Source organism: Clupea harengus, chromosome 9 (genome assembly GCF_900700415.2).
Source record: "Clupea harengus chromosome 9, Ch_v2.0.2, whole genome shotgun sequence".
Lineage (NCBI taxonomy): Eukaryota > Metazoa > Chordata > Actinopteri > Clupeiformes > Clupeidae > Clupea > Clupea harengus.
In genome coordinates this window covers 17,285,139-17,305,265 of record NC_045160.1, presented here as the reverse complement: position 1 = coordinate 17,305,265, position 20,127 = coordinate 17,285,139, and the positions used below count along the sequence as shown (strand labels likewise).

Here is a 20,127-nt window from a genome sequence, read left to right as displayed (position 1 = left end):
AGAATGGACTTCTTAGATCCCCACCATTAAAGTTTGAAATTTAATTAGCTTGTCGACCAGTTAGCAGACTGGCTGGTTAGCAATGGAGCTATCAAAATCAGTTAACTGACACTATAAAACCAAAGCATAGAGAAGTCAAACAGAACTCACAGGTTATAGCCATTTAGGTTAGTAGATTGGGGGCTATGTTCGCTTCATGGGAGCAGTCCAGTTTTTATGACAGGTGAGTTTAGGCCAACATATCAAACAGAGTTGTGAAGGAAATGTGCCGCTACCTTTACTGACAGTGTTACTGACCAGTGTTTTCATTCCCATAGTTAGTTCTAACAGAGTATCACATTAGCATATGTGCAGTATGCACCCGCTGTCTCTACCAGGTGTCCCTGCTCTCAAAATAAAGGCCCAAAGAGTTGAGCTCATTTTGCTTTGCCCAAGCGGATTCTATTATTACTTTAACAGAGAACAATAAGAAAGGCACATCATCAATTTTCCTTGGACAATCAGTGACAATTACAGCAGAAATGAGTGGGGCAGAAAGTACTGGTTTGAATGCAGATGGGCTTACAATCATCTTTTGAAATGTTCACTTGCTGTCTACTTAGGATATTGTATCTGTGTTTGTTTAGCATGGTGCCTTATGAAAAAGGAAAAACTTGATGCTCGACCATTAGAAGTATTTAATTTCAGAATAAAGAGGAAAAAGAGGTTGGGATAAATAATATTGACCACAGGGAGAACAGAGAGAAAAGACAGAGAAAAATAAATATCTGACTGACATAATACATCTGCGGCCTTAAAAACTCTTGAATGTAAGTCTTGAAATTACATTTCCATTATGAACGTTTCTTTTTTTTTTTCATTTTATAGGTAAAATAGTGTCAGAGTAGATTAGTATGAGTGTAAATCGTAGTTGTTGCAAATTGTCATACTTTCCAAAGAGTGAGTAACATTTCTATTTAAACACACCTATGTGCAGAGCACACAGACAGACAGAGATGTGTCTGCTCTCGCTCCTCTTCCACAAATCACTTCTCAGTCACCTTAAGGAATCTCGATAGGCAAATGATTAATGTGCTGTCAGGGAGAATTAGCCCTGCAGTCATCACAGTCCATTTGGAGGCCAGCCCAGGGAGGGTGTTGTCACGAAAGTGGAAACATCACAGGAAGCCCAGAAACTAGAGGGGAAAGAGCAGAGAATAATAATGGAGAACAACGGAGAGGTTAGTGAGAGAATATTGGGGGAAGAGACGGGGGTGGGATATGCTTGCAGTGGTGGAGAGGACCAAGTTAAGAGGAGATGAACATGTGAAGTGAACATATGAACATTTAAAACAGGATTCCACATTTTGAAAGGATATGCTGTCTGTGCTAGATCGTAACGTGACAATATCACAAGATTACTTGTCCCCCTGAGTGTCATGGTCCTTGGTTGGCCTCTGTGATCTTCGGCTCATAAAAATCGATCGAAGTACTGAGATAGCATACAGCGTGTCCAATTTGCTTCCATTTATTTCTATACAAGCTTTTAATGTTTCGTCAGAGCTTGGATTCAAGGTATGTAGGTATGTGTTTCCATTTGAACATAGCACTCATCACACCTCTGCTGATTAAATCACCTGTAAAGGTAGATGCAATGCAGAGATAATGTACAGATTGTGTGGTCATGTGGATAGATATGTATTTAATCGCATGCTTTTTCCTCATTAAAATCTTTTATCAGTGGGAGTGTGCAACTTCATGCAAGATCCTCCTTTTGAGCTGAAAACTGTGAGCACCTCTGATCATCAAGCGTTCCCACTGTTGCTGTCTCTGTGAGCATGAGCGTCATGTGCCAGATGGAGTGAGTCAGTGTTTGTGTTGGAGCCATTTGGGTCTTCATTTTTGTCTTGTTTTCTTTTTCCTTCTGCATTACTGTACATATTTTGGCCCGTTCTGGTCCAGGCCGGTGGCACAGCCTCCACGCAAGCCAAGGCTCCATCTGCGCGTGTTTTTGATTGTTAGCGCTCGGGCCTATTGAATAATGGCTCCGCTCTTCCCGCTCCATTAATCTATCTCTGGGAGCATATGGACGTCATTAGCAGCACATCTTCGCAGTTGTCATGGCCCCGCTTCCTGGACTGCTGTTCCTGCCGACGTTTACCAACAAGGCTGTCTGCCTGGACCCAAGTCTCTCGCCTTCTTGAATTTGAGGCTGGCGAAGGGAGACAGGGGGATGTGAAAGAGGGAGCTGGGATCTCAGCTTGGGCTGAGAGAAGAGAAGTTCCTTCTCTGTGCTCCACTGCCACCTGAAAAGGGATAAAGGCCCTCACTCACCCTGTTATGCAGAGAGCCCCTGCTCCCTAAGAAATGAAATCCAGAAATCCAGCATGTAGCTGCTAATTGCCCTGACTTTAAAGATGGCAGAAGAGGAAAGCTTATGACAAACTGCACGACTTCATTCCAGTGGAAAATAGCTAATAATTGTATTGGGTAAAAAAAACACAATAACTTATGTGTTAGGAAATGAGAAGGAAATGCCTGTGTATATATATATATATATATATAGACTAAATATATTAGAGAACATATAGAGAATAAAATATTAATATATATATATATATATATATATATATATATATATATATGTTTATTTATTTTATTCTCTAATATATTTAGTCTCAAGCCACATTAAAACTTGTGGCCATACCAAAAATAAATAAACATAGGAGAATAAATAATTGACAAAATGAACATGATAACCGCAGCTAGCCTGTGACTGGATGTGGGGAGGGCATGGAGTACTCCAGGGAGAGGTGTGAGCTGACACCAGCTCTTCAGCACACTACAAACAGAGTTGTGGAAGACTCTTGGCAAGTGCTGGGTTTTTGAAGGGTTGAGAAACTGTGAAGAGGTCTACATGCACACACAGATGTTACTGAAGGATGTCAGTGTTTTTCTTTTCACTTGTAAGGTCAGCAATGGAAAGGGGACAGGGGACAGGCATTACATTGACTCAATCTCAGTCTCAATGTTTGAATGAAGCTGTCGAAAACGTCTCCAGCATGTTGATGTTACTTGTATCTCACCACTTTTGTAAATCACTACCTGGCTTGTTAATTGTTATTTTGTAATAATGCAAATATGGCCTTATTTATAAAGCCTCAGTGAGCTAAAACACCATTACTAGGAGTTGTGTGGCAGCAGCTCAAAGATTTGGTCACAATTTACAATTCAGTTAGCTTTCATACCCTTTATTATTGACTGCTCACAGGGACAGTTAACTAGATTTTTTAAAGAAATGTGCTGTAGATATTTCCCATTGTGGTAAATAACTGAATTATTTTGAACACTGCACATGTTATTGCTGTTATAATTTGAACAGTCTCCATTGTGTCTGTTTGCATGTACCTGACTTGAGGATAAGACACTGCCACTCCTGTCTGATGGCTTGATTCCCTGCTCTGGCTTGTGTGGGTCTTCTGTGTGTCATTCTGCGAGGTAAGCTGAGCGGATTCTGTCTGTCTTTGATCATCAGAGTTTTGCTTATCTTTCGGGGGTTTGGTGAGACCTTAATGAGACCATGCCGCTCCATTTGAGCAGCAACACAAAGAGAAATGAAGTGTCGCTTCAGTTTCTCCCCCCTCCAGCCGGCCTAATGGGGATTTTATACAGCACCTGTAATCTGACCCCTGATAAGCAGGCTGGGGAGTTCGTCCCTCAATTTAGACAGCCTTGTAGTTGCTCATAAAAAACAGTCGTGCGTGTGTGTGTGTGTGTGTGTGTGTGTGTGTGTGTGTGTGTGTGTGTGTGTGTGTGTGTGTGTGTGTGTGTGTGTGTGTGTGTGCACTCTCTTGTGAATTTGTGTGTGTGCCAGTGTGTGCCAGTCTGTGTGTATCTTTGCATGACAATACTAGCAAAACTACAGTAGATTTGTGTAAAGTTAATTAACTTCCTGCAGGGTGGGCATTTACCATGGAAACCAGGTCACGGCTGTTTCCTTTAAGTCAGAAGAAGGGAAAGTTAATTACTGCAGGTATCAGTAGGACTGGAGGTGAGACTCGAACAGCCCACGGAAAGGAAAAGAGAGAGAGCCAAACATGAAACAAGCTTCAGCCAGTTTGTGCTGCTTCCTAACAGAGAGCTGTCACCCTACACTGATTTGCCCTTTCCTTATGTCCTCAATACAACAGAGAGCTCCAACAATACCTGAGATCATGTCCGGAAATCAGATTCTGCTTTGACCTATAAACAGAAGAACAGCACAGTACAATGAGGCCGATCCAGGCAACCAGGTAGGTGCAGCTTGCTATTAGTCTCTTTCTGTCCCCTGCGAGATGCTCTTCAATGACCCTCTTCTTCTGTCATGGCTGTTCAGTGGGGTTAATGATTTCCAGCAAGTGAATCCCATGGTTCATGGAAGACTCAACAAGTACTGTAGACTCAACATGAAACACTGACAAGAAACCACATGTATGTACGCATGTTATGATCGCCGGACTTTTTCATGGAAAAATCCAGGAATCCAGTTTGCATGAAGGCCATTGCAGGCTAATAACTTCCACCCCCCTCATCAGAATCTACCAGTATCACGTACTCCCCAAGCAGCCATTAATGTAGTCACATTTTATTCAGCCGAAACACAAAGGAAACTGTTCAATAGCAGGAGGTACAGCAGCTAGATTTCTGTGAAAACAGAAAAATTAGCTTTAAAGGGTCTTTTGTTAACTCAGCATGTGAAACCGTCATAACATGCAATAGTATTGCTTTGTGCTCTTTGACTTCTACACACCTTTTATCCTTAAGTAATGATGTCATCTTTCTGGAAAGACTTTCACCTGGCTTGTCTCACATCATTGTTCATGTGTGTTCTCAACCGAGCTGGGTACAGGTCATGAAGTGAATGCATGATTTCCTTGTTGTTTATGTGACTCTCCATTCTACCACTACCCCACTAGAAACCAACGCTGCAGCTTAAATGCATGGGTCTTACTCATCCACACTCTGATGCTCAGTATAAGTCCCCTGTGCACTCTCTCCACCCTTCTGGAAAGACAGCTGGAGAGGCACACTCTTAGGGTGACCAGACATCCTCTTTTGTCCTCTTTTCGAGACCTAAAAAATCCGATTTTGACTCGTCGGATATTTGTGTTTCTCTGGGTCTTTCACAAACTAGTTATTACGTCCTTACAAGTTTTGGAAAGGGTATCTCCCTTACGTTCCACCTTCTTGCGCGAGCTCTGACTGTAGAGAGAACTGTCATTGGTCGACCGCCTTCCCAGTGTTGCCAGATATGATAATTATCCTCCAAATACAATCATTTTGAGCATTTGATACGATACGCCATTTCCAATCTGGCAACACTGAGCACCTTGCCGCCTCCACTAGTTGCATCGTTTACAATAGTACCTGACATTTGCATGTGAAAAAGATGTCAAAACTTCGTTGCGGGGGAGGGGGCGGGGTCATCTGCATGTGAAAAATATGTCCAAAAACTCTGTTGCGGGGGAGGGGGCGGGGTCCCACGATGAAGTGTCCTCTTTTTCACAAACTCAAATCTAGTCACCCTACACACTCTGACCTGTGTGACCCACAGTGAACTACATAATAATACATTACAAAAGAGTGCCTGGGGCGTATACAGGCAAATGGACGACAATTCCAATTGAATAATTGAACCAGTGTTAGCCTACACAAAACGAAATCAACCCCAGATGTGCTTGTCAGTTAGCTGCGATAGGGACCGTGATGGAGATACAGAAACACATTTTTGATACAGATGATACAGAAATACATATTCTGATCCGTAAAGGCATTTTTCGACAGACGACTACTGCAGCTGTTCTGGTGCTTCTTTCCAGGATCTCATTGCGTTTCCAATTGGCATTGCCTTTGTCTACTTATGTGACAACCCTTCAAATCATCCCTCCCTCATTGTTCCCACGGCCAGATGTCAATCTTCCCACAAGGCCACAGTCTGCTCACTGGCAACAGCGACTGAGGGAGGAGCCTCTGGTGGAAGTCAATCTTCCCATTTTTGCTGTCAGAAATTGGACTACATCTGGCCACCAGAGTCTTTTAAAAGCCAATTCACGGAATCACCTGCTACTTATTTTTGTTATATATTCTTGAACGTAAGGAAAATTACATTGTAAATTGGGGCAGTGCATGCGAGATGGGACCTGCATTTGTAAAAAATCCTGTTGTTCACTTTTCATTTCATGTCGAGCGGTATTCTCCCCGCTGATTTTGTGACGTGGGAGCGAACAGAGGCATCATTAAATGCATGACTTTGTGCTGTTTTTTAATGGGAAAGGATCAAATGCAGGCATGGGATAGGATCAAAGGCAAAGATAAACCATGAAATTGCCAGGCTGTCTACCCACTGCAATCAGCAGCCTGTGCCCTTGCGCTCCTGACCCTCCAGTGAACACCGCTGAATTGGATTCTCAGTTCATCAAGAAACGCTGGTTTGACACAGTCACACGGTCAATTCTCGACCACAGAAGCAGACACAAAACCCTTTCAGAAAAAGTGTCTAATTATAATTATCTAGTTCTTTTATCCCTGCTAAACTAGGAGGGCACCAGAACACAGTAAAGAGAGACAAAGACAGATGTCCAGATCTTGTGGCTTTTCCACAAACGGGGAAATTATAATTCCTCCATGTACTTCATTCAATAGCCTCTTGTGAGCTCAACGGAGAGACAAATTGCGTTGAGAGGAGAGATATTCACAGATGTCTCTCTCTGTGGCTATTGTGACGGAAATCTCCACTTTCAACAATACAAGTGAATCAGAGGAATGGAACTTTTCAGAAAATAAATTAATTTTTGTGACAAGGGTGAAAACACACACACACACACACACAACCACACACACAGACACACACACACACACACACACACACACACACACACACAAAGACATTCACAGACACACACACACACACACACACACACACACACACACACACACACAAAGACATTCCGTACATGTTTTTCCTCTCAGAACTACTGCAAGGAATGAAATGTGGATCAGTTTTGAGTGAGCACAAATTCCATTCATTTTCTTTGTAAGAGATTCTAAACAAAGCATTATAAAACCAATGGAAGAGGAAAATGACACACGTTCCAAGCCAGTCATTCTCTCATCTATTAGTGGACAATTAGTGGCTTGGTCAGTCACAAGTCTGGCCACGCGTTTTCCTACAAATGCTAGACTGTTCACCCTAAAACACTTGAAGCTACACAAAAGACTGTGAAGCTACGCTCAACCAATCACACACTTCCCTCTCTCTCTCTCACTTCCTCAAACACACTCACACACATACACATGCACACACACACACACACACACACACACACACACAATATCTCTCACTGAGATCTAGGCTTTTGTAAGACATTAAATCGTCTGAGTTAGCATTTGTGCATTGCCTCTTACCCTACTTTCATTTCCCAAAGGGATGTAGTGGGGATCTTGCTAATTTGTTAAAAGGGCCTTGGACTAATTAAGCTAACTTCAGCAGTTTCTGGGAACTACGAGCGTAGCCCACACTCAGTTCGCCATCATCCGTCTGTGTCAGTTCCCATCGCATCTGTTGCCTTGGTTCCTTAGAGAAATATCAGCCTCTCCTAGGATATGGAGGAGAATACATTTCCAGCCTTGCATCTTGGCACTCAGAATTCCATTGTGAGCACCCTAGACGCTTATGGTGCCACTTGTAAGTCTATAACTCTACCGAACAGGTAAGTTAGCATGGCTATGTTCATCTCATCATACTCATTAAGGGCACAAGACTACTGGGGTACTGGGCAAAATAATTATATCTGCTCTGGAGTTACTGATTTTTTTATCGTATTAATGCCCAGGATGCCCAGGATGCCAGGATGGCACAGGATGCCAAAGTTTCACAGAGTTCAGTTGTCACCTCATACACTTTTTACATAAACAAAACCTACTTAAATATGTAGGGATGATTTTTCTCCAGCTACTGGTGAAGTATCCGTGGTACATGACTTACCAAATCTTCATGTAACCTATACAGGTGTATTCTGTTGCGATAAAACAGAGTCAAGGCTCTGGTTGTTGTCTGGTTTAATGCAGAGTGCTCCCTTTAGTCTGAGCCACATTTAACTGTGAAGCATTCACTCATGAGGAGACTCCTCGAGTACTAAATCCTCCGGTATTGAAGTTTGAGTAACACCCAGCATGCTTTGAGCACCCAAAGGAAAACAATACATGGATTCTCTGCCTCTTAAAAGAGGTCAGTCAATACCATTAATCCATAGACAAAAACAGAAAACTAAGAAATAAATAAATAAAATGCCACGCAGAACTCACAAAATCCCCTTGTAAACTCTCCGACAGGCAGCTCTCGTAATGACGTACCCCCTCGTGCGTCCGAGGGTCCATAGGAATCCTGGGAAGCAATCCCAACACTCAAATGATGCACCCATGCAAGGCTGTCCAGAACAAAGCAAAGCCCTGGAGTCCATCAGCCCTGGTGCCTTAGCTTTGACACAGTCCAACAGAGCTCACCATCTACACAACATCCAATTAGGACAAGAAGTCCTAGTCTCTGTTTATTCCAGACACCTTTACATTCCTTCTCTCGGTCTCATTATTTCTCCCTCCCTCTCTGTATTTTACCATTTAACCAAAGTTTACTTGCATTTCATGTTAGGAGTGTTTGGCATTTCTATGGCTGAGTTGGTGAATTTTACAGCCTCCTCACTTTTACTGAAGTCAGGAGTTTTAACTCATCATTAACTGTTTTAAGCACAAATGTTCCAGACTCATCTGAAGTCCTTGATGCACAAGTTACAAGTTACATTTTTTAGAAAGAATCAACCGTGACACATTAAGGTCTTTGCTGGCTAATTTATAATTTGCTGGCTAATTAATAATTATTTTCATGTATTGATCTGTAATTTACAAATCCCAAACACATCATTTCACACAAACTCTTCTCCATCTGGGGAGGCTGGTGTGGTGTCAACAAATTCAAATAACAAACTTTGTAGCAAAAAATTATTCTTTAGCTGTAGCTAACTTCTTGAATTTACTGTTTCATAATTTAGAAAGAATATCAGGTTCCACAGTGTTGATGATAACATAAAAGAGGAACAAGGATGAATTACACACTTTCTTCAGCAACACTGCATAAAAAACGAGTGCAAGACTTTTTTTTCTTAAACACTGACAGCTGTTTGTGTTTTCATTGGTTCTGACACCTTGTACTTCTCTGCAGCTGCCAGAACAACAAAGCATCTGACTCTCAGTTATGAAATACTGTGCAGTGGAGAGAAAACAAGCTGTAATATAATACCAGAGAAAATCCAGAAACATTTAATCAGCGTCAAATCTTCGCATTACGCTGTACTTGATGGCAGCTTGTGTCAGAGGCAGAATAGAATCATGTTCCTAAAAAACTCTTCCCAGGCTGTTGTCTGAGATTTCTGTGCATAACTCTTCATGGGTCATCTGGTTTTTTGTTGTGAACAAAGTCTGCTCACGTAAACTACTGCTACTGGGCAGAGTTCAGATGACAGAATGAAGTGCTAATGTCATAATAAAATGTATTTATTAGGATGACACATACTTTTATTTTGTATGTTGTGTTAAATCATGGTGGATATAGGCATATTTGCTAGTGAGAAATCATTTCTCTTCATCATTAATTTAGGAAATTATTTATGTAAGCTTCTTGGAGAGGATTACGTCAACCTTTTTCAGGGAGGCTGCTTTATTGCACAAATGTAATGGTGAACATTCGCTTAACAAATACATAGAGGTCAGTCCATTATAAAGTAACAGGCAGTACGTTTTCTCTGTGTCTAACCCTTGTGTCTTGAGACTGCCCAGCTTACCAGTGTGGCAAAAGACTTGTTGTATTATGAGTCTCTCTGAGGGTGCCAGTCCCTCAAACTAGGTGGAACACACACCCAACACACACACACTTCCTTTTCCCAGATGCTGTGCATGTAACCTGAGAACATTTGACCAGGCAGGCGTTCCATCAAGTGGCACTAAACAGACCAAGCAGATGTACGCGAGTATTTCCGGCGAAGCCTGAGAAAAACTTTTCCCCAATATAAATAAATGAGAGGGTGGGCCAGCCGCTCTGGGGGTCTTTAGTGACAGCTGAAGGCAGTGCTTTTAGGGGCAGCCTCCATCAGATCCTGGCTGACAGCTTCCAGATGATTGCTTTTAGTCAGTGGAGTGCTCGGCGGATTCTGACAGAGGGAGAAGGAGTTCCATCTGGTGTCCCACCGCATGCCAGCCTGCCTCGCCATGCTGAAGAAGTTCCAGCAAGAAATCTCGCAGATGAGATGAGCACTCTGATATTGATTTGAAAAAAAAGCAGACGTCCAGTTTCTGATTAATGTCTCCATCTTGGCATCTCAGACATTCAAGCTGAAGTCTGTGAAAAACTCCAGATATGTCTATTTTTTTGAAAGCCCACTAAGACTGATCATGACCTGAGGGGTGGGAGTAATATAGTTGAGGTGGAGCCAACTGTTAGAAGTCAGAGTGAAGGTCTTACAGTGAAGGTCATTGCCCCTTCACACACAGTCTTATGCCACATGAGAGATCATGGAGTCGTGCTGCTGATATTTAGCCTATAGATTGCTAACTGTGTGGGTAGGAAGCGTGTCTAATATAATATACATGTATTTCTTAGTAAATGCTTTTGACAAATGGTAATCATGACTTGCAGTAATAAAAAAATGCAAAATTCATTCATTAAATTAACTAAGTGTGGACATGACGGGTGAATGATTTACTTCAAACCAAGATCACCAATGTTATGTCTCTATTATATCTTTATTTGCTTGAAATTCACTATGGGATCCAACATAACAACATAGCTGTGAGGATTTCTAAGGGAGGTCTGTGTGACCAGATACTCTTTAGGTGACTCTGGTGAGAGGGAGCGCGCCGTGTGTGGATGCCAGAGAGTAAACAGTGAGTAAAACGAGGAGATGACGGCCCTCAGGCTGTCTGTGTTCTGCATTCAAAAGCTCAGCCGTCTGCACAGTCCGTCTGCACAGTCCGTCTCCCAGCAGGTGCAGCTTACGCAGCAGGCAGCCATGGCCTCCAACCAAAGGCCTCTCTCCATGACTTATGGCGGCAGAACTGAGAGAGCTTCATCTCTCGCTCTCCTCCTCTTCCACCTCTACCTCTTCCTCCATTATTCAGCACTCCCCATCTTCATCAAAAAAGGTCATTTCCATACCGTGCTCGAAGGTGGCACCTGGCTGATCCGGCCTCAGCTCCCGTCTTCCGGGCTTCAGCCTGCATTAGGATTCTGGGCTGCTGGAGGTGGAAGAGGAGGCCTCCCCCTTGACTCATTAGCGTCACCTCGCCATGACCCCCACTGCCAGTCAGGAGCCGGCGGAGGAAGAGGAAGAGCCGGGGCCTCAGCCAAGAGTTGTGAGGGACGCGGAGGACAAGGACGGGCAAACACGCCGACGTCCACAGCTCATGGCTGAGACTTTTACCCAGACTCCACCAACCAACCAAAGGTCAAGGACAGCTTTGCAATAGAACTCTAACTTCATCAACAAGCGAGCAAGGACGATCTCAATTTGCATGCTTTCAAATTGCACCACATGCATGGTGTGTATTCCTTCACAAGTTCATAGTCGCCTTTTTTAGTGACTGAAATATAATGTCTCTCAGCAATTTGTCCTAATTAATCATAATGTCTTCTCTTATTCTGGTTACAACTTCGCCGTCACATGTTCCATTTTTATGCAGTTAGTGTACAAAATCACATGCCAGCAAGTAAAAGCAAATGTCCAGAAGGGGAAAGGGAGATGGCCTGGACTTAGATGAGGGTTAGTTGGTGTTGGTGGTTCGATTCCCAGCCAATGCAAGTTGCCTGTGTAAGTCGCTGTGGACAACAGTGTCTGCTAGACACTAAACCTTTACCTTGTGTTAGGCCACCCAGAGAGCACCAGGCATGGGAGCACAAATCAGCTCATCCCTCTCTCTCTGAAAAGCAGCTCTAACATGCAGGTCAAGCGCTCACAGTTCCTTTATGTTTCCTGGTCTGTCCAAGATTGCTGGGATCGGAAATCCGCATGGTTCCTAATTGCTTGCGCTCTGCTGCCTAAAATAAGACGTGTGGGGCATGGGAATGGTAATCACTGATAGAGACCTAATCTGGCTCCACTGATGGACTGTGCTATTGGAGATGCAAAGCCAAAATGCACAAGCGTCTATAATAAGTCCAAGACAATTTGGTTTTGCCCTCACCAGTGATCCCAAATCTGGCCAGAGCTCAACACGCTCCAATGAAACTAGTACATGTGACATAAGACTACCACAGACACACACACACACACTGTAACAGTAATAAGGATTTCATGACACATAATGCTTCAATATGACAGAAAGTGCCTCGATTCCCCTTTTAGGAATAGCAACACTTAAAGCAATTTGTTGAGATGCGGTCTACCGAACAAGACAGGCCCAATTGATAAACTGTCTGCAGGCAAAATTATAAGATAGAGCCGAGGTTTTTGGAGGTCATGCTGATGTTTAATGGCCTTGTAACCTTTACAGCTTGTGGCAAACGGCACTGCAACATAATTTTCTCTCTATTTCTTTGTATTAGTGTCATACTCAGTCATACACCGTAGCCCAAACAGCCAAAGGGATGCATGCTGGTCTCAGTTGCGATGCACAACTTCATGCAAGTTCACTTTGTGAAGACAGGAGACTGATTTACTGGTCATGGTCTTGAGTTGTGTATGGACATTTTAAATCCCTTTGCCATATAAAACAGGATGTTGCTCATGAACACAACATACACCTTCCTCAGCCCTCAAAATCACTTGGCCAATGCACTACTTAAATAAAGCATTAATCACACAACTAAATGGCTGAAAGGCCTTAGCACGTGAAAGAGACGCCTTCATTTGTCATCATAGGAGTCGGACAGCTTATGTCTGCTGTTCCTAAATACGCAATCAAGCCACCTTCCTTTTCTTTTTCATTGAATGGATTGCTTTGCTGGTTCTTTTGGTCCATAACCTTGCTTTGGCATCATGACAAATCTTTCCACCACATTCTCCTTTATGGAAACAAACAAAGCCTTTGGGCCCTCAAGATAAAGGTTAGGAAACAAAACATGAAAACAATGACGCATGAAAACACCTTGAAACTACAGTCTGACAATTGCAGTGGTTGTCTGAGAAAAATGAGCGATTGCTTGGGCGAATTTGAAGGACATGGTCACGAGTACTGCAAAGACTTCATTGTTCGTTTCACAGTGTACACTGTAGGGATATCTGTGTTGATGTAATTAAGCATCAATGTATTTTTTTACGGTCAAGTCCCTTAAAGAAAAATGTATCATACTGTAAAAGGCATCTTAATGAGGTTGTCTCCTCTCAATAGTCTCACTTCTTTGAGATTTAGGGCCTTTTCCTCGAGCCTGTCTGTAACATTTCAGTGTTCTGCCAATATTCCTACTCTTGAAAACGTATCCAACCACAGAAAAATAAGACTTGAAAGTGTGTAAAGCAACTATTTGTGATGTTTTAGGTCATATATAATATTTAACTTTTACTACAGCATGCAAGTGCAGGTGATGTCTGCAAAACATTCACGTATCATTGACCATATATTGCAATACCTGTTTAAAATAACAATTTGATTCAAGTTTTTCTTACAAAATGTTAATTGATAGCAGTGATTGACCTCGGTGCAGTATTCATATCAGCGTGCAATATAACTTAACGTTTGAAGATGCTGATGTAAATGATCCTGGTTGTAAAGTGCAAGTCAATGGCCAATATTAACAAACTATAAACTTAGCATTATACATTTGTTATAGTATATTTACTCTAAGTTCAAAATATTAATAAATGCATACCCTGTTAGCCTTGTAGGCTAGCCTCCCAACATTTTTCAGTGAATCAACCTGTTTCATAATTACTGTGCTGTTCTAACTGTCTCCCTCATCTTCTACTGCCAGCATATCACAGCATACGACTGGTGACCTCACATCCTGCCGTGGCCTTGTGTGGGAGCATCTACAAGAAGCTGACATCGTAATTACACACTCTGAGGGGGAAGACTGAACACTGGACTGGATGAGTCAATACATAACTACGGTTCGCTGAGGAAGGCAACACTGTGTCTCTCCCCTACAAACATCCCGTCTCCTACACACACACACACAGCTTTATACCGCTGAAGCACAATGGATACTCAAAAGACTTTCTGACAAAGAAAGGGAAAGTAAATGACGGTAGAGAGTACATATTGGCAAAGGAAGTTGTTATCACCCCAGTTTGGATAATGATTGCTGCAGATTCTATATCACTACGATTTTCTGTAATTCTGTCTGCCTCTCTCTCTCTCTCTCTGGTTCACTATCTCCCTCTCTCTGTCTATCTCTCTCTCCCTCTCTCTCTGGATGTGTGTCTCTGTGTGTGTGTGTGTGTGTGTGTGTTTCCAACCCAGTGCAGATTATCCACATGTATGTCTTTTGCCTATAATACGATAATTCATGTAACCTAACAAATGTATGTCTTTGGCCTATAATAAGATTGTTCATATAACATAACAAGTGTATCAAAAATCTTGAAATCATTTTAAATCTTGAAGGATTTTTGGAGTGCTTCAAAAACAAACCAAAAAATGTAGTACCTGAAAAAAAACACAATAAGTTCTGGTTCCCTCTTATCTCCCCAATAACTCTGCATTGGATTGGATTGAAAAACTATGAAAAATGCATTTACAAATGATTCTAACGACTAGACTTCTGTGATACACATCACGAAGCTATGGTGAGCTTTTTTGTTGACTTGAATCAACAAAGAGTAAAGTAAAGAGTCTCTCACCTACTTTTGTGTCAAAGTTGCCATGATACAAGGTCACCCACTCAGGGATCCTGCTTGTTGGAGATGGAAAGGGGCAGGAGCCTTTCCCCAGAGGAAGAGGGAGAGGTGCTGAAGTGGGTGAGGAGAAAATAAAAATGTCTGCATACTCAAAGCAGCAATGTGGTTTATTAGATGGGCCTGTTTAAAGGCAGCAGCAAATTGACTCCTGAACAGGAGTAATGAATGAGTGCTATAAACAATGAGTTTTCCTATAAGAACTGTTATCTTGCATTTCCATCTAAAGCACACACACACACAAACACACACACACACACACACACACACACACACACACACACACACACACGCTTATTTAGGAACTGCGCCTCCTTGAGGGAAGAAAAGGTCAACCACTAAAATAGTAAAATGTTCCCTTAAATCTTACTTCATGGTCAATTTCCATTCTGTTTACTTAATTTGGGCTGAAGGCAATGTGTGGTATGAACCAAGAAAGAGATCTGCTCAACTAACATTGATTTCACCTTATTCCTCCCACCTAACTGAGTTGGGCCAAGCGCCAACTGAGTTGTGCAATGTAGCAGAAGAAAACATCTAAGGACTCTAGCACAAAGAATTTAGATAAAATGCCACAGTGACATGGCTGCACAGGGATATTGTTTTTGCATAGCCGAGTGCTTTAATATTGGAATATACAGTACATCGCATATGAAGCTCATCACCATTTAGGATACCTCAGCAGGTCTCATCATTATGCATTGGACACCCAAATGGTTTGGATCTGCGATATGTTCAAATTCCTTCAAACATCAGTGGCTACTGATCGTAAACTGCAAACATGTTGAGAGATGGGCTCAAAAAACTGCTTCAAATATGAAACTGTTTTGTTAAGGAGAAGAGACTAACTCACCCCTAGTGATGGATGCTACAGGCTCGAGTGGGCTGGAAAATGTCCACTCGTAACAAAATCAAAACTCGAATCACTGTCTGTTTGCGGCAGACTAATGCTGAGCTTAACACACCCTCACACACTGTCTCTCTCTGCAGACTCTGTCTCTCTCTCTCTCAGTGTGGAGATAGATGGTCGCCGCTTCCTCTGTTGAATAGAGCACCCATTTACACTCGTTCACGTCGGAAATCTCGATCCATCTGACGAGCCACTGACATTTGGTTCCCTTGTTCAAAGATGTCGTTTACTCTCCCTAGGTGGCCCATCTATTCAGTTCTACGTTTTGTAATGCCTGCGCTGGAAATCTCGGTTTGACCTTATCAGTGACATTTTCTAAACACTCGGTCCCCTTTTTCTCTGAATGGCCTTTTGTCTGAGTAAACTGCTTCCAGTGTCCTGCCAGTTTCCAAGGTCCTTGAATACCTAAGCAGCCATTGATGCAAGCAACAAACCAATTGAGTGAACACTGTTTTGTTTTATGTTGAAGTGTTGGTTGGGTCTGATGAGTTTACTTATGATGGTGGTTACTTGAATGGCTGGCGATGCGTTGGACATTGTTATTGCGTCTCTGAGGCGGTAGTCCACAATGGGCATGTGGGCTGGAATTGCAGGTGAAATGTTCAGTGAACAAATTACTTCCTAGAAGATAATATGAAATGACCCTGACAAAGAGTAACAGTGTCTTAGTCATCCAGAAGGCTTTTTTGTATCTTATAATAATACTGTGACTGTGACTTTCTGGAAATGAAATCAAAATGATTTTGAATGGTTCGATCAAAACAACCTCATCTGGCCCCAAACAGAATCAGGTGTATGTAAAGCTTCCTCCAAACCTCCAAACAGAGAAAGGCTGCTATGCCTCTGACTTGAAGCTTTACAGAATTGACATGTGTTCACTTAGCAGACACACTCAGCAGACTCTTTCACACAGGCTGACATGTAACACAGGTCAGGTATACATTTCATCAGCGTGTCTTCTCCTTGGGAACCATCACTGATGAAGCTTTATAGCTCACTTTTGGCCAGCCAGAGTAGAGTAAGTCTGACCGCATCAGCTGAACCATGTTGTTACTGATATACCTTAACATGCTATTCTCACATCTGATCACTATTTTTTAATTTGTTTATTCCTTTGTGCAAGAAGTATCATAGTTTGAGAGTACAGGAGACTGCTGCTTATGTGGCCGTGTTTAGAATGTGACCCAAATAGGTGACATATCTCATTAAGGTTGTTCAGAAGCGCGCATACTTACAATATGTCAGATATTTTTAGAATTTTGTTCTTTTTTAATCACACATTCGACTTTCTAATAATGTTCAAAAAATGCAGCTGTTATCAATAGATATATGACAAGCAGCACCTCAGAGCAAACATTTCAGGTGACTAGAAAGTGATGTTGAAAACGTATTCTTCTTTTTCTAACCATCGTCTTCTCCCTTTGGTGTCAAACTGTTCGAACAGGCGAACATGTAAATGAGCTTGGTCGAGCCAGCAATCATGAAAATGTAGTTCCACACATACCATTTAAAATTACTCCACCAAAAATCCAGTTTTATTTGATGCCCTGGTCTCACTTCCTTGTCAAGTATTTTCTTTGTGTTTCTCTGCTTTGTTTTTGTTGTAGAGAGTTTAAAATGAACCACCACGGACCCCCTTAGGAAATGCTCCAGTTTTGTGTTCCCTTCTTGTGGGTGTTTGAGAACAGTTCTCCAGAAACATTATCAAACACATCATTAAGTCCCCATCAAATCGGGCACAGCGCTTGCTCTATTCAGGACTTTGCGTTGGCTAATTGTGATGCAGTGTTGGGTCACACAAAACCATGGGAACCAAATGTGTCACAACAGTATGCAGCCTCTCTCTCTGAAGACCCCATGCATTCCCTATTTCCCCTTCCTCTCTCCTCCTCCTCTTCTCTCCCTCCCTCCCTCTGTCTCTCTATTTCCCTCCCTCTCCCTCCCTCCCTCTCTCTTCCTCCTCTTCTCCCTCTCAAACTTGTCATACTCACTTACAAGCCTCTCTTTCCTCTGACTCTCTTTCTATCACCATGTGACATGGTAGCTCCCTCCTCTTTTCTTTCTTCCTCTCCTCTAACCACCTTCCCCACAATGTTTTCTCTATTCATTACATTCTCTTGTATCCTCAACCATTTCCCCCTGTCTTTCACTCCTCCCTCCCCATCCTCTCTACAATCTCTTCTCCTCCCTCTGCTCTTCCTCCCTTAGTGGTGCTGAATTATTCTGGCATCTGGGCAATGGTTAGTCATACAAATTACCTATAGCGATGGTTAGGAGCCTCTTCAGTCATGCTAGAAACGTTACCAATTGTTTCCTTTGGTTCTTTTGATTGGATTGGGTATTGTGCAATCATGTTTTGTGTTCGTACTTACCATTATACTGCCAATGTCTGTCTGAAAGTCTTTTGTGGTATGTTTTCCCCTAAAAACATTTTACTGGAGAAAGCGGCAAACTGAAGAGCAATAAATCCTAGAATCAATGGGATCTGGGGAAGGGCTAGTCGATGGAAATGTCTTTTTATCCCATCAGACATGTTATTTAACAGAAAAGTTACTCAGACAATGATATTTTCAGCGTTCTTTTATACAGCAGACTTGGCTACACTTTTCTCCCTTGTGTAGACTTAGTTGTGTCTGAAAGAGGAGTAAAAAAAAAAAAAGGCTCTTTCAGCTTCAGGTCATCGTGAAGAGATGACAGCCACCAAGAAAGAACACTGCCTCATATCTCCATCTGATCCCTGTTTGCTACCTGTGTTCTCTGAGGATCGTTTTCCTGTCAAGACCACAAGCGTATAGGCTAGTCATACAGTAACAATGTGACAACAGTGTGATACATTACCTTATGTTTTTCGCACTGTATGGCTGAATCAGCCAATAGAGGCTTCCGTGTTGCCAGGTCAGACAGGGGCCACCCCTGATGACATCGGCAGCATGGCGGAGCCCTCACGCTGGGTATTGCTGTGAATTAACGTTATCTGCTCACACTCACTCGCCGTCCCCGACCCCGGAACACGAGCGCACGCTGGGCCCAGGCGTGCAGGAGCTTATCACCCTCAGCGTGAGTGAATTTCACAGCTTAGCTGCAGCACCAGGAGACTGGGCCTCAACTGTACACACAAACTGACATAGCAATTAAATGCTCCCCCCCCCCCAATGTTTTAAATGTAAAAACACATTGACTGAAACACTATTTGTGGGGGACAGATAGGGGAGAGGGAATTGGAGGACACATAATTTCTAGATAATCCACCACCGCAGTACACCCCCTATGCTTTTCCAAGATACAACAGACCTGCCTAAAAATAACAAATTAACTACAGAGCACTCTATGCAATCCTTATAATTACACTGAGTAATTTAATTAGCATTTTAGCTGGGATCCAGAGGAAAAGAATAACTCTTGTTATTCATTTGACATCCTGCCTGAAACCATGATAATTCTCTCTCTCTCAAGAGCAGGTAAAATTGGTGTGTCTTCAGCGTTTGCAAGGAACATTTTTGTAAATGAGACTTAATGCTACGCTCTGATTATCAAAATACCCTGCAAAACTATATCCTCTGGAAGCGAAAGAGAAGTGGCTGAGGATTGAATTATCGGATTTGCACTTTTCAATTACGTTTAGCGGGGGGATAATTCAATGTATTCCCTAAACTTTGAACCTCAGCTCAAACAGAGATCCATATCCAAATGAGCTATATTGGATGACGCATTGAAGTGAATGAAAATTACACTTTCTCTGACATGTTATGTCAGTATATATGCAATATATATATCTGTGTGTGTGTGTGTGTGTGTGTGTGTGTGTGTGTGTGTGTGTGTGTGTGTGTGTGTGTGTGTGTGTGTGTGTGAGAGAGAGAATTTGTATGTCCATGCATATATACAGCACATGTCAGAGATCACAACTGTCCTGAGCCTAGATGGATTGAAATTGGAAGTTAAATCAAACTCATGAATCAAGCCATAATGCCCCACTGAGCACTGGGGATCACAAGGGGCATTTCCAATAAATTGAGTGACACATCCATTGGGAACAAATTCAGTAGCATAATGTCAGGGTCCGCTATGAATCGTTTCCCTTCAGAGGAAGGGATGAGGAAAAAAACAGGGCTTTCCCTCGCTGAGCTTGCCTTACAATGTCAGCTTTGGGAATCTGGTATCAGAATTGAGAGGCACGTTTTGACTGAGGCCGGTATTGTTCACCATTTTATGCCAAAACAACACACAGCAGAATGAAAATCCTCAATGACAGACACAATTCTCGCTCGGCATTCCCCGTAGGCCTCTGGTTCACTCAGCCTTTCTGCTGATGGCATACTGAAT

The 20,127-nt window shown here is 42.4% G+C and overlaps 1 long non-coding RNA gene across 1 annotated transcript; it reads right to left on the bottom strand.

Moving 5' to 3' along the window:
- Positions 1 to 662: 662 nt before the first annotated feature.
- Positions 663 to 16,186, bottom strand: LOC116221947. The gene is made up of 3 exons (XR_004164370.2): positions 15,751 to 16,186; positions 14,848 to 14,951; positions 663 to 1,175 (listed from the first exon to the last, which is right to left on the bottom strand). It is a non-coding gene; the product is annotated as an uncharacterized LOC116221947 (long non-coding RNA).
- Between the last annotated feature and the right edge of the window lie 3,941 nt (positions 16,187 to 20,127).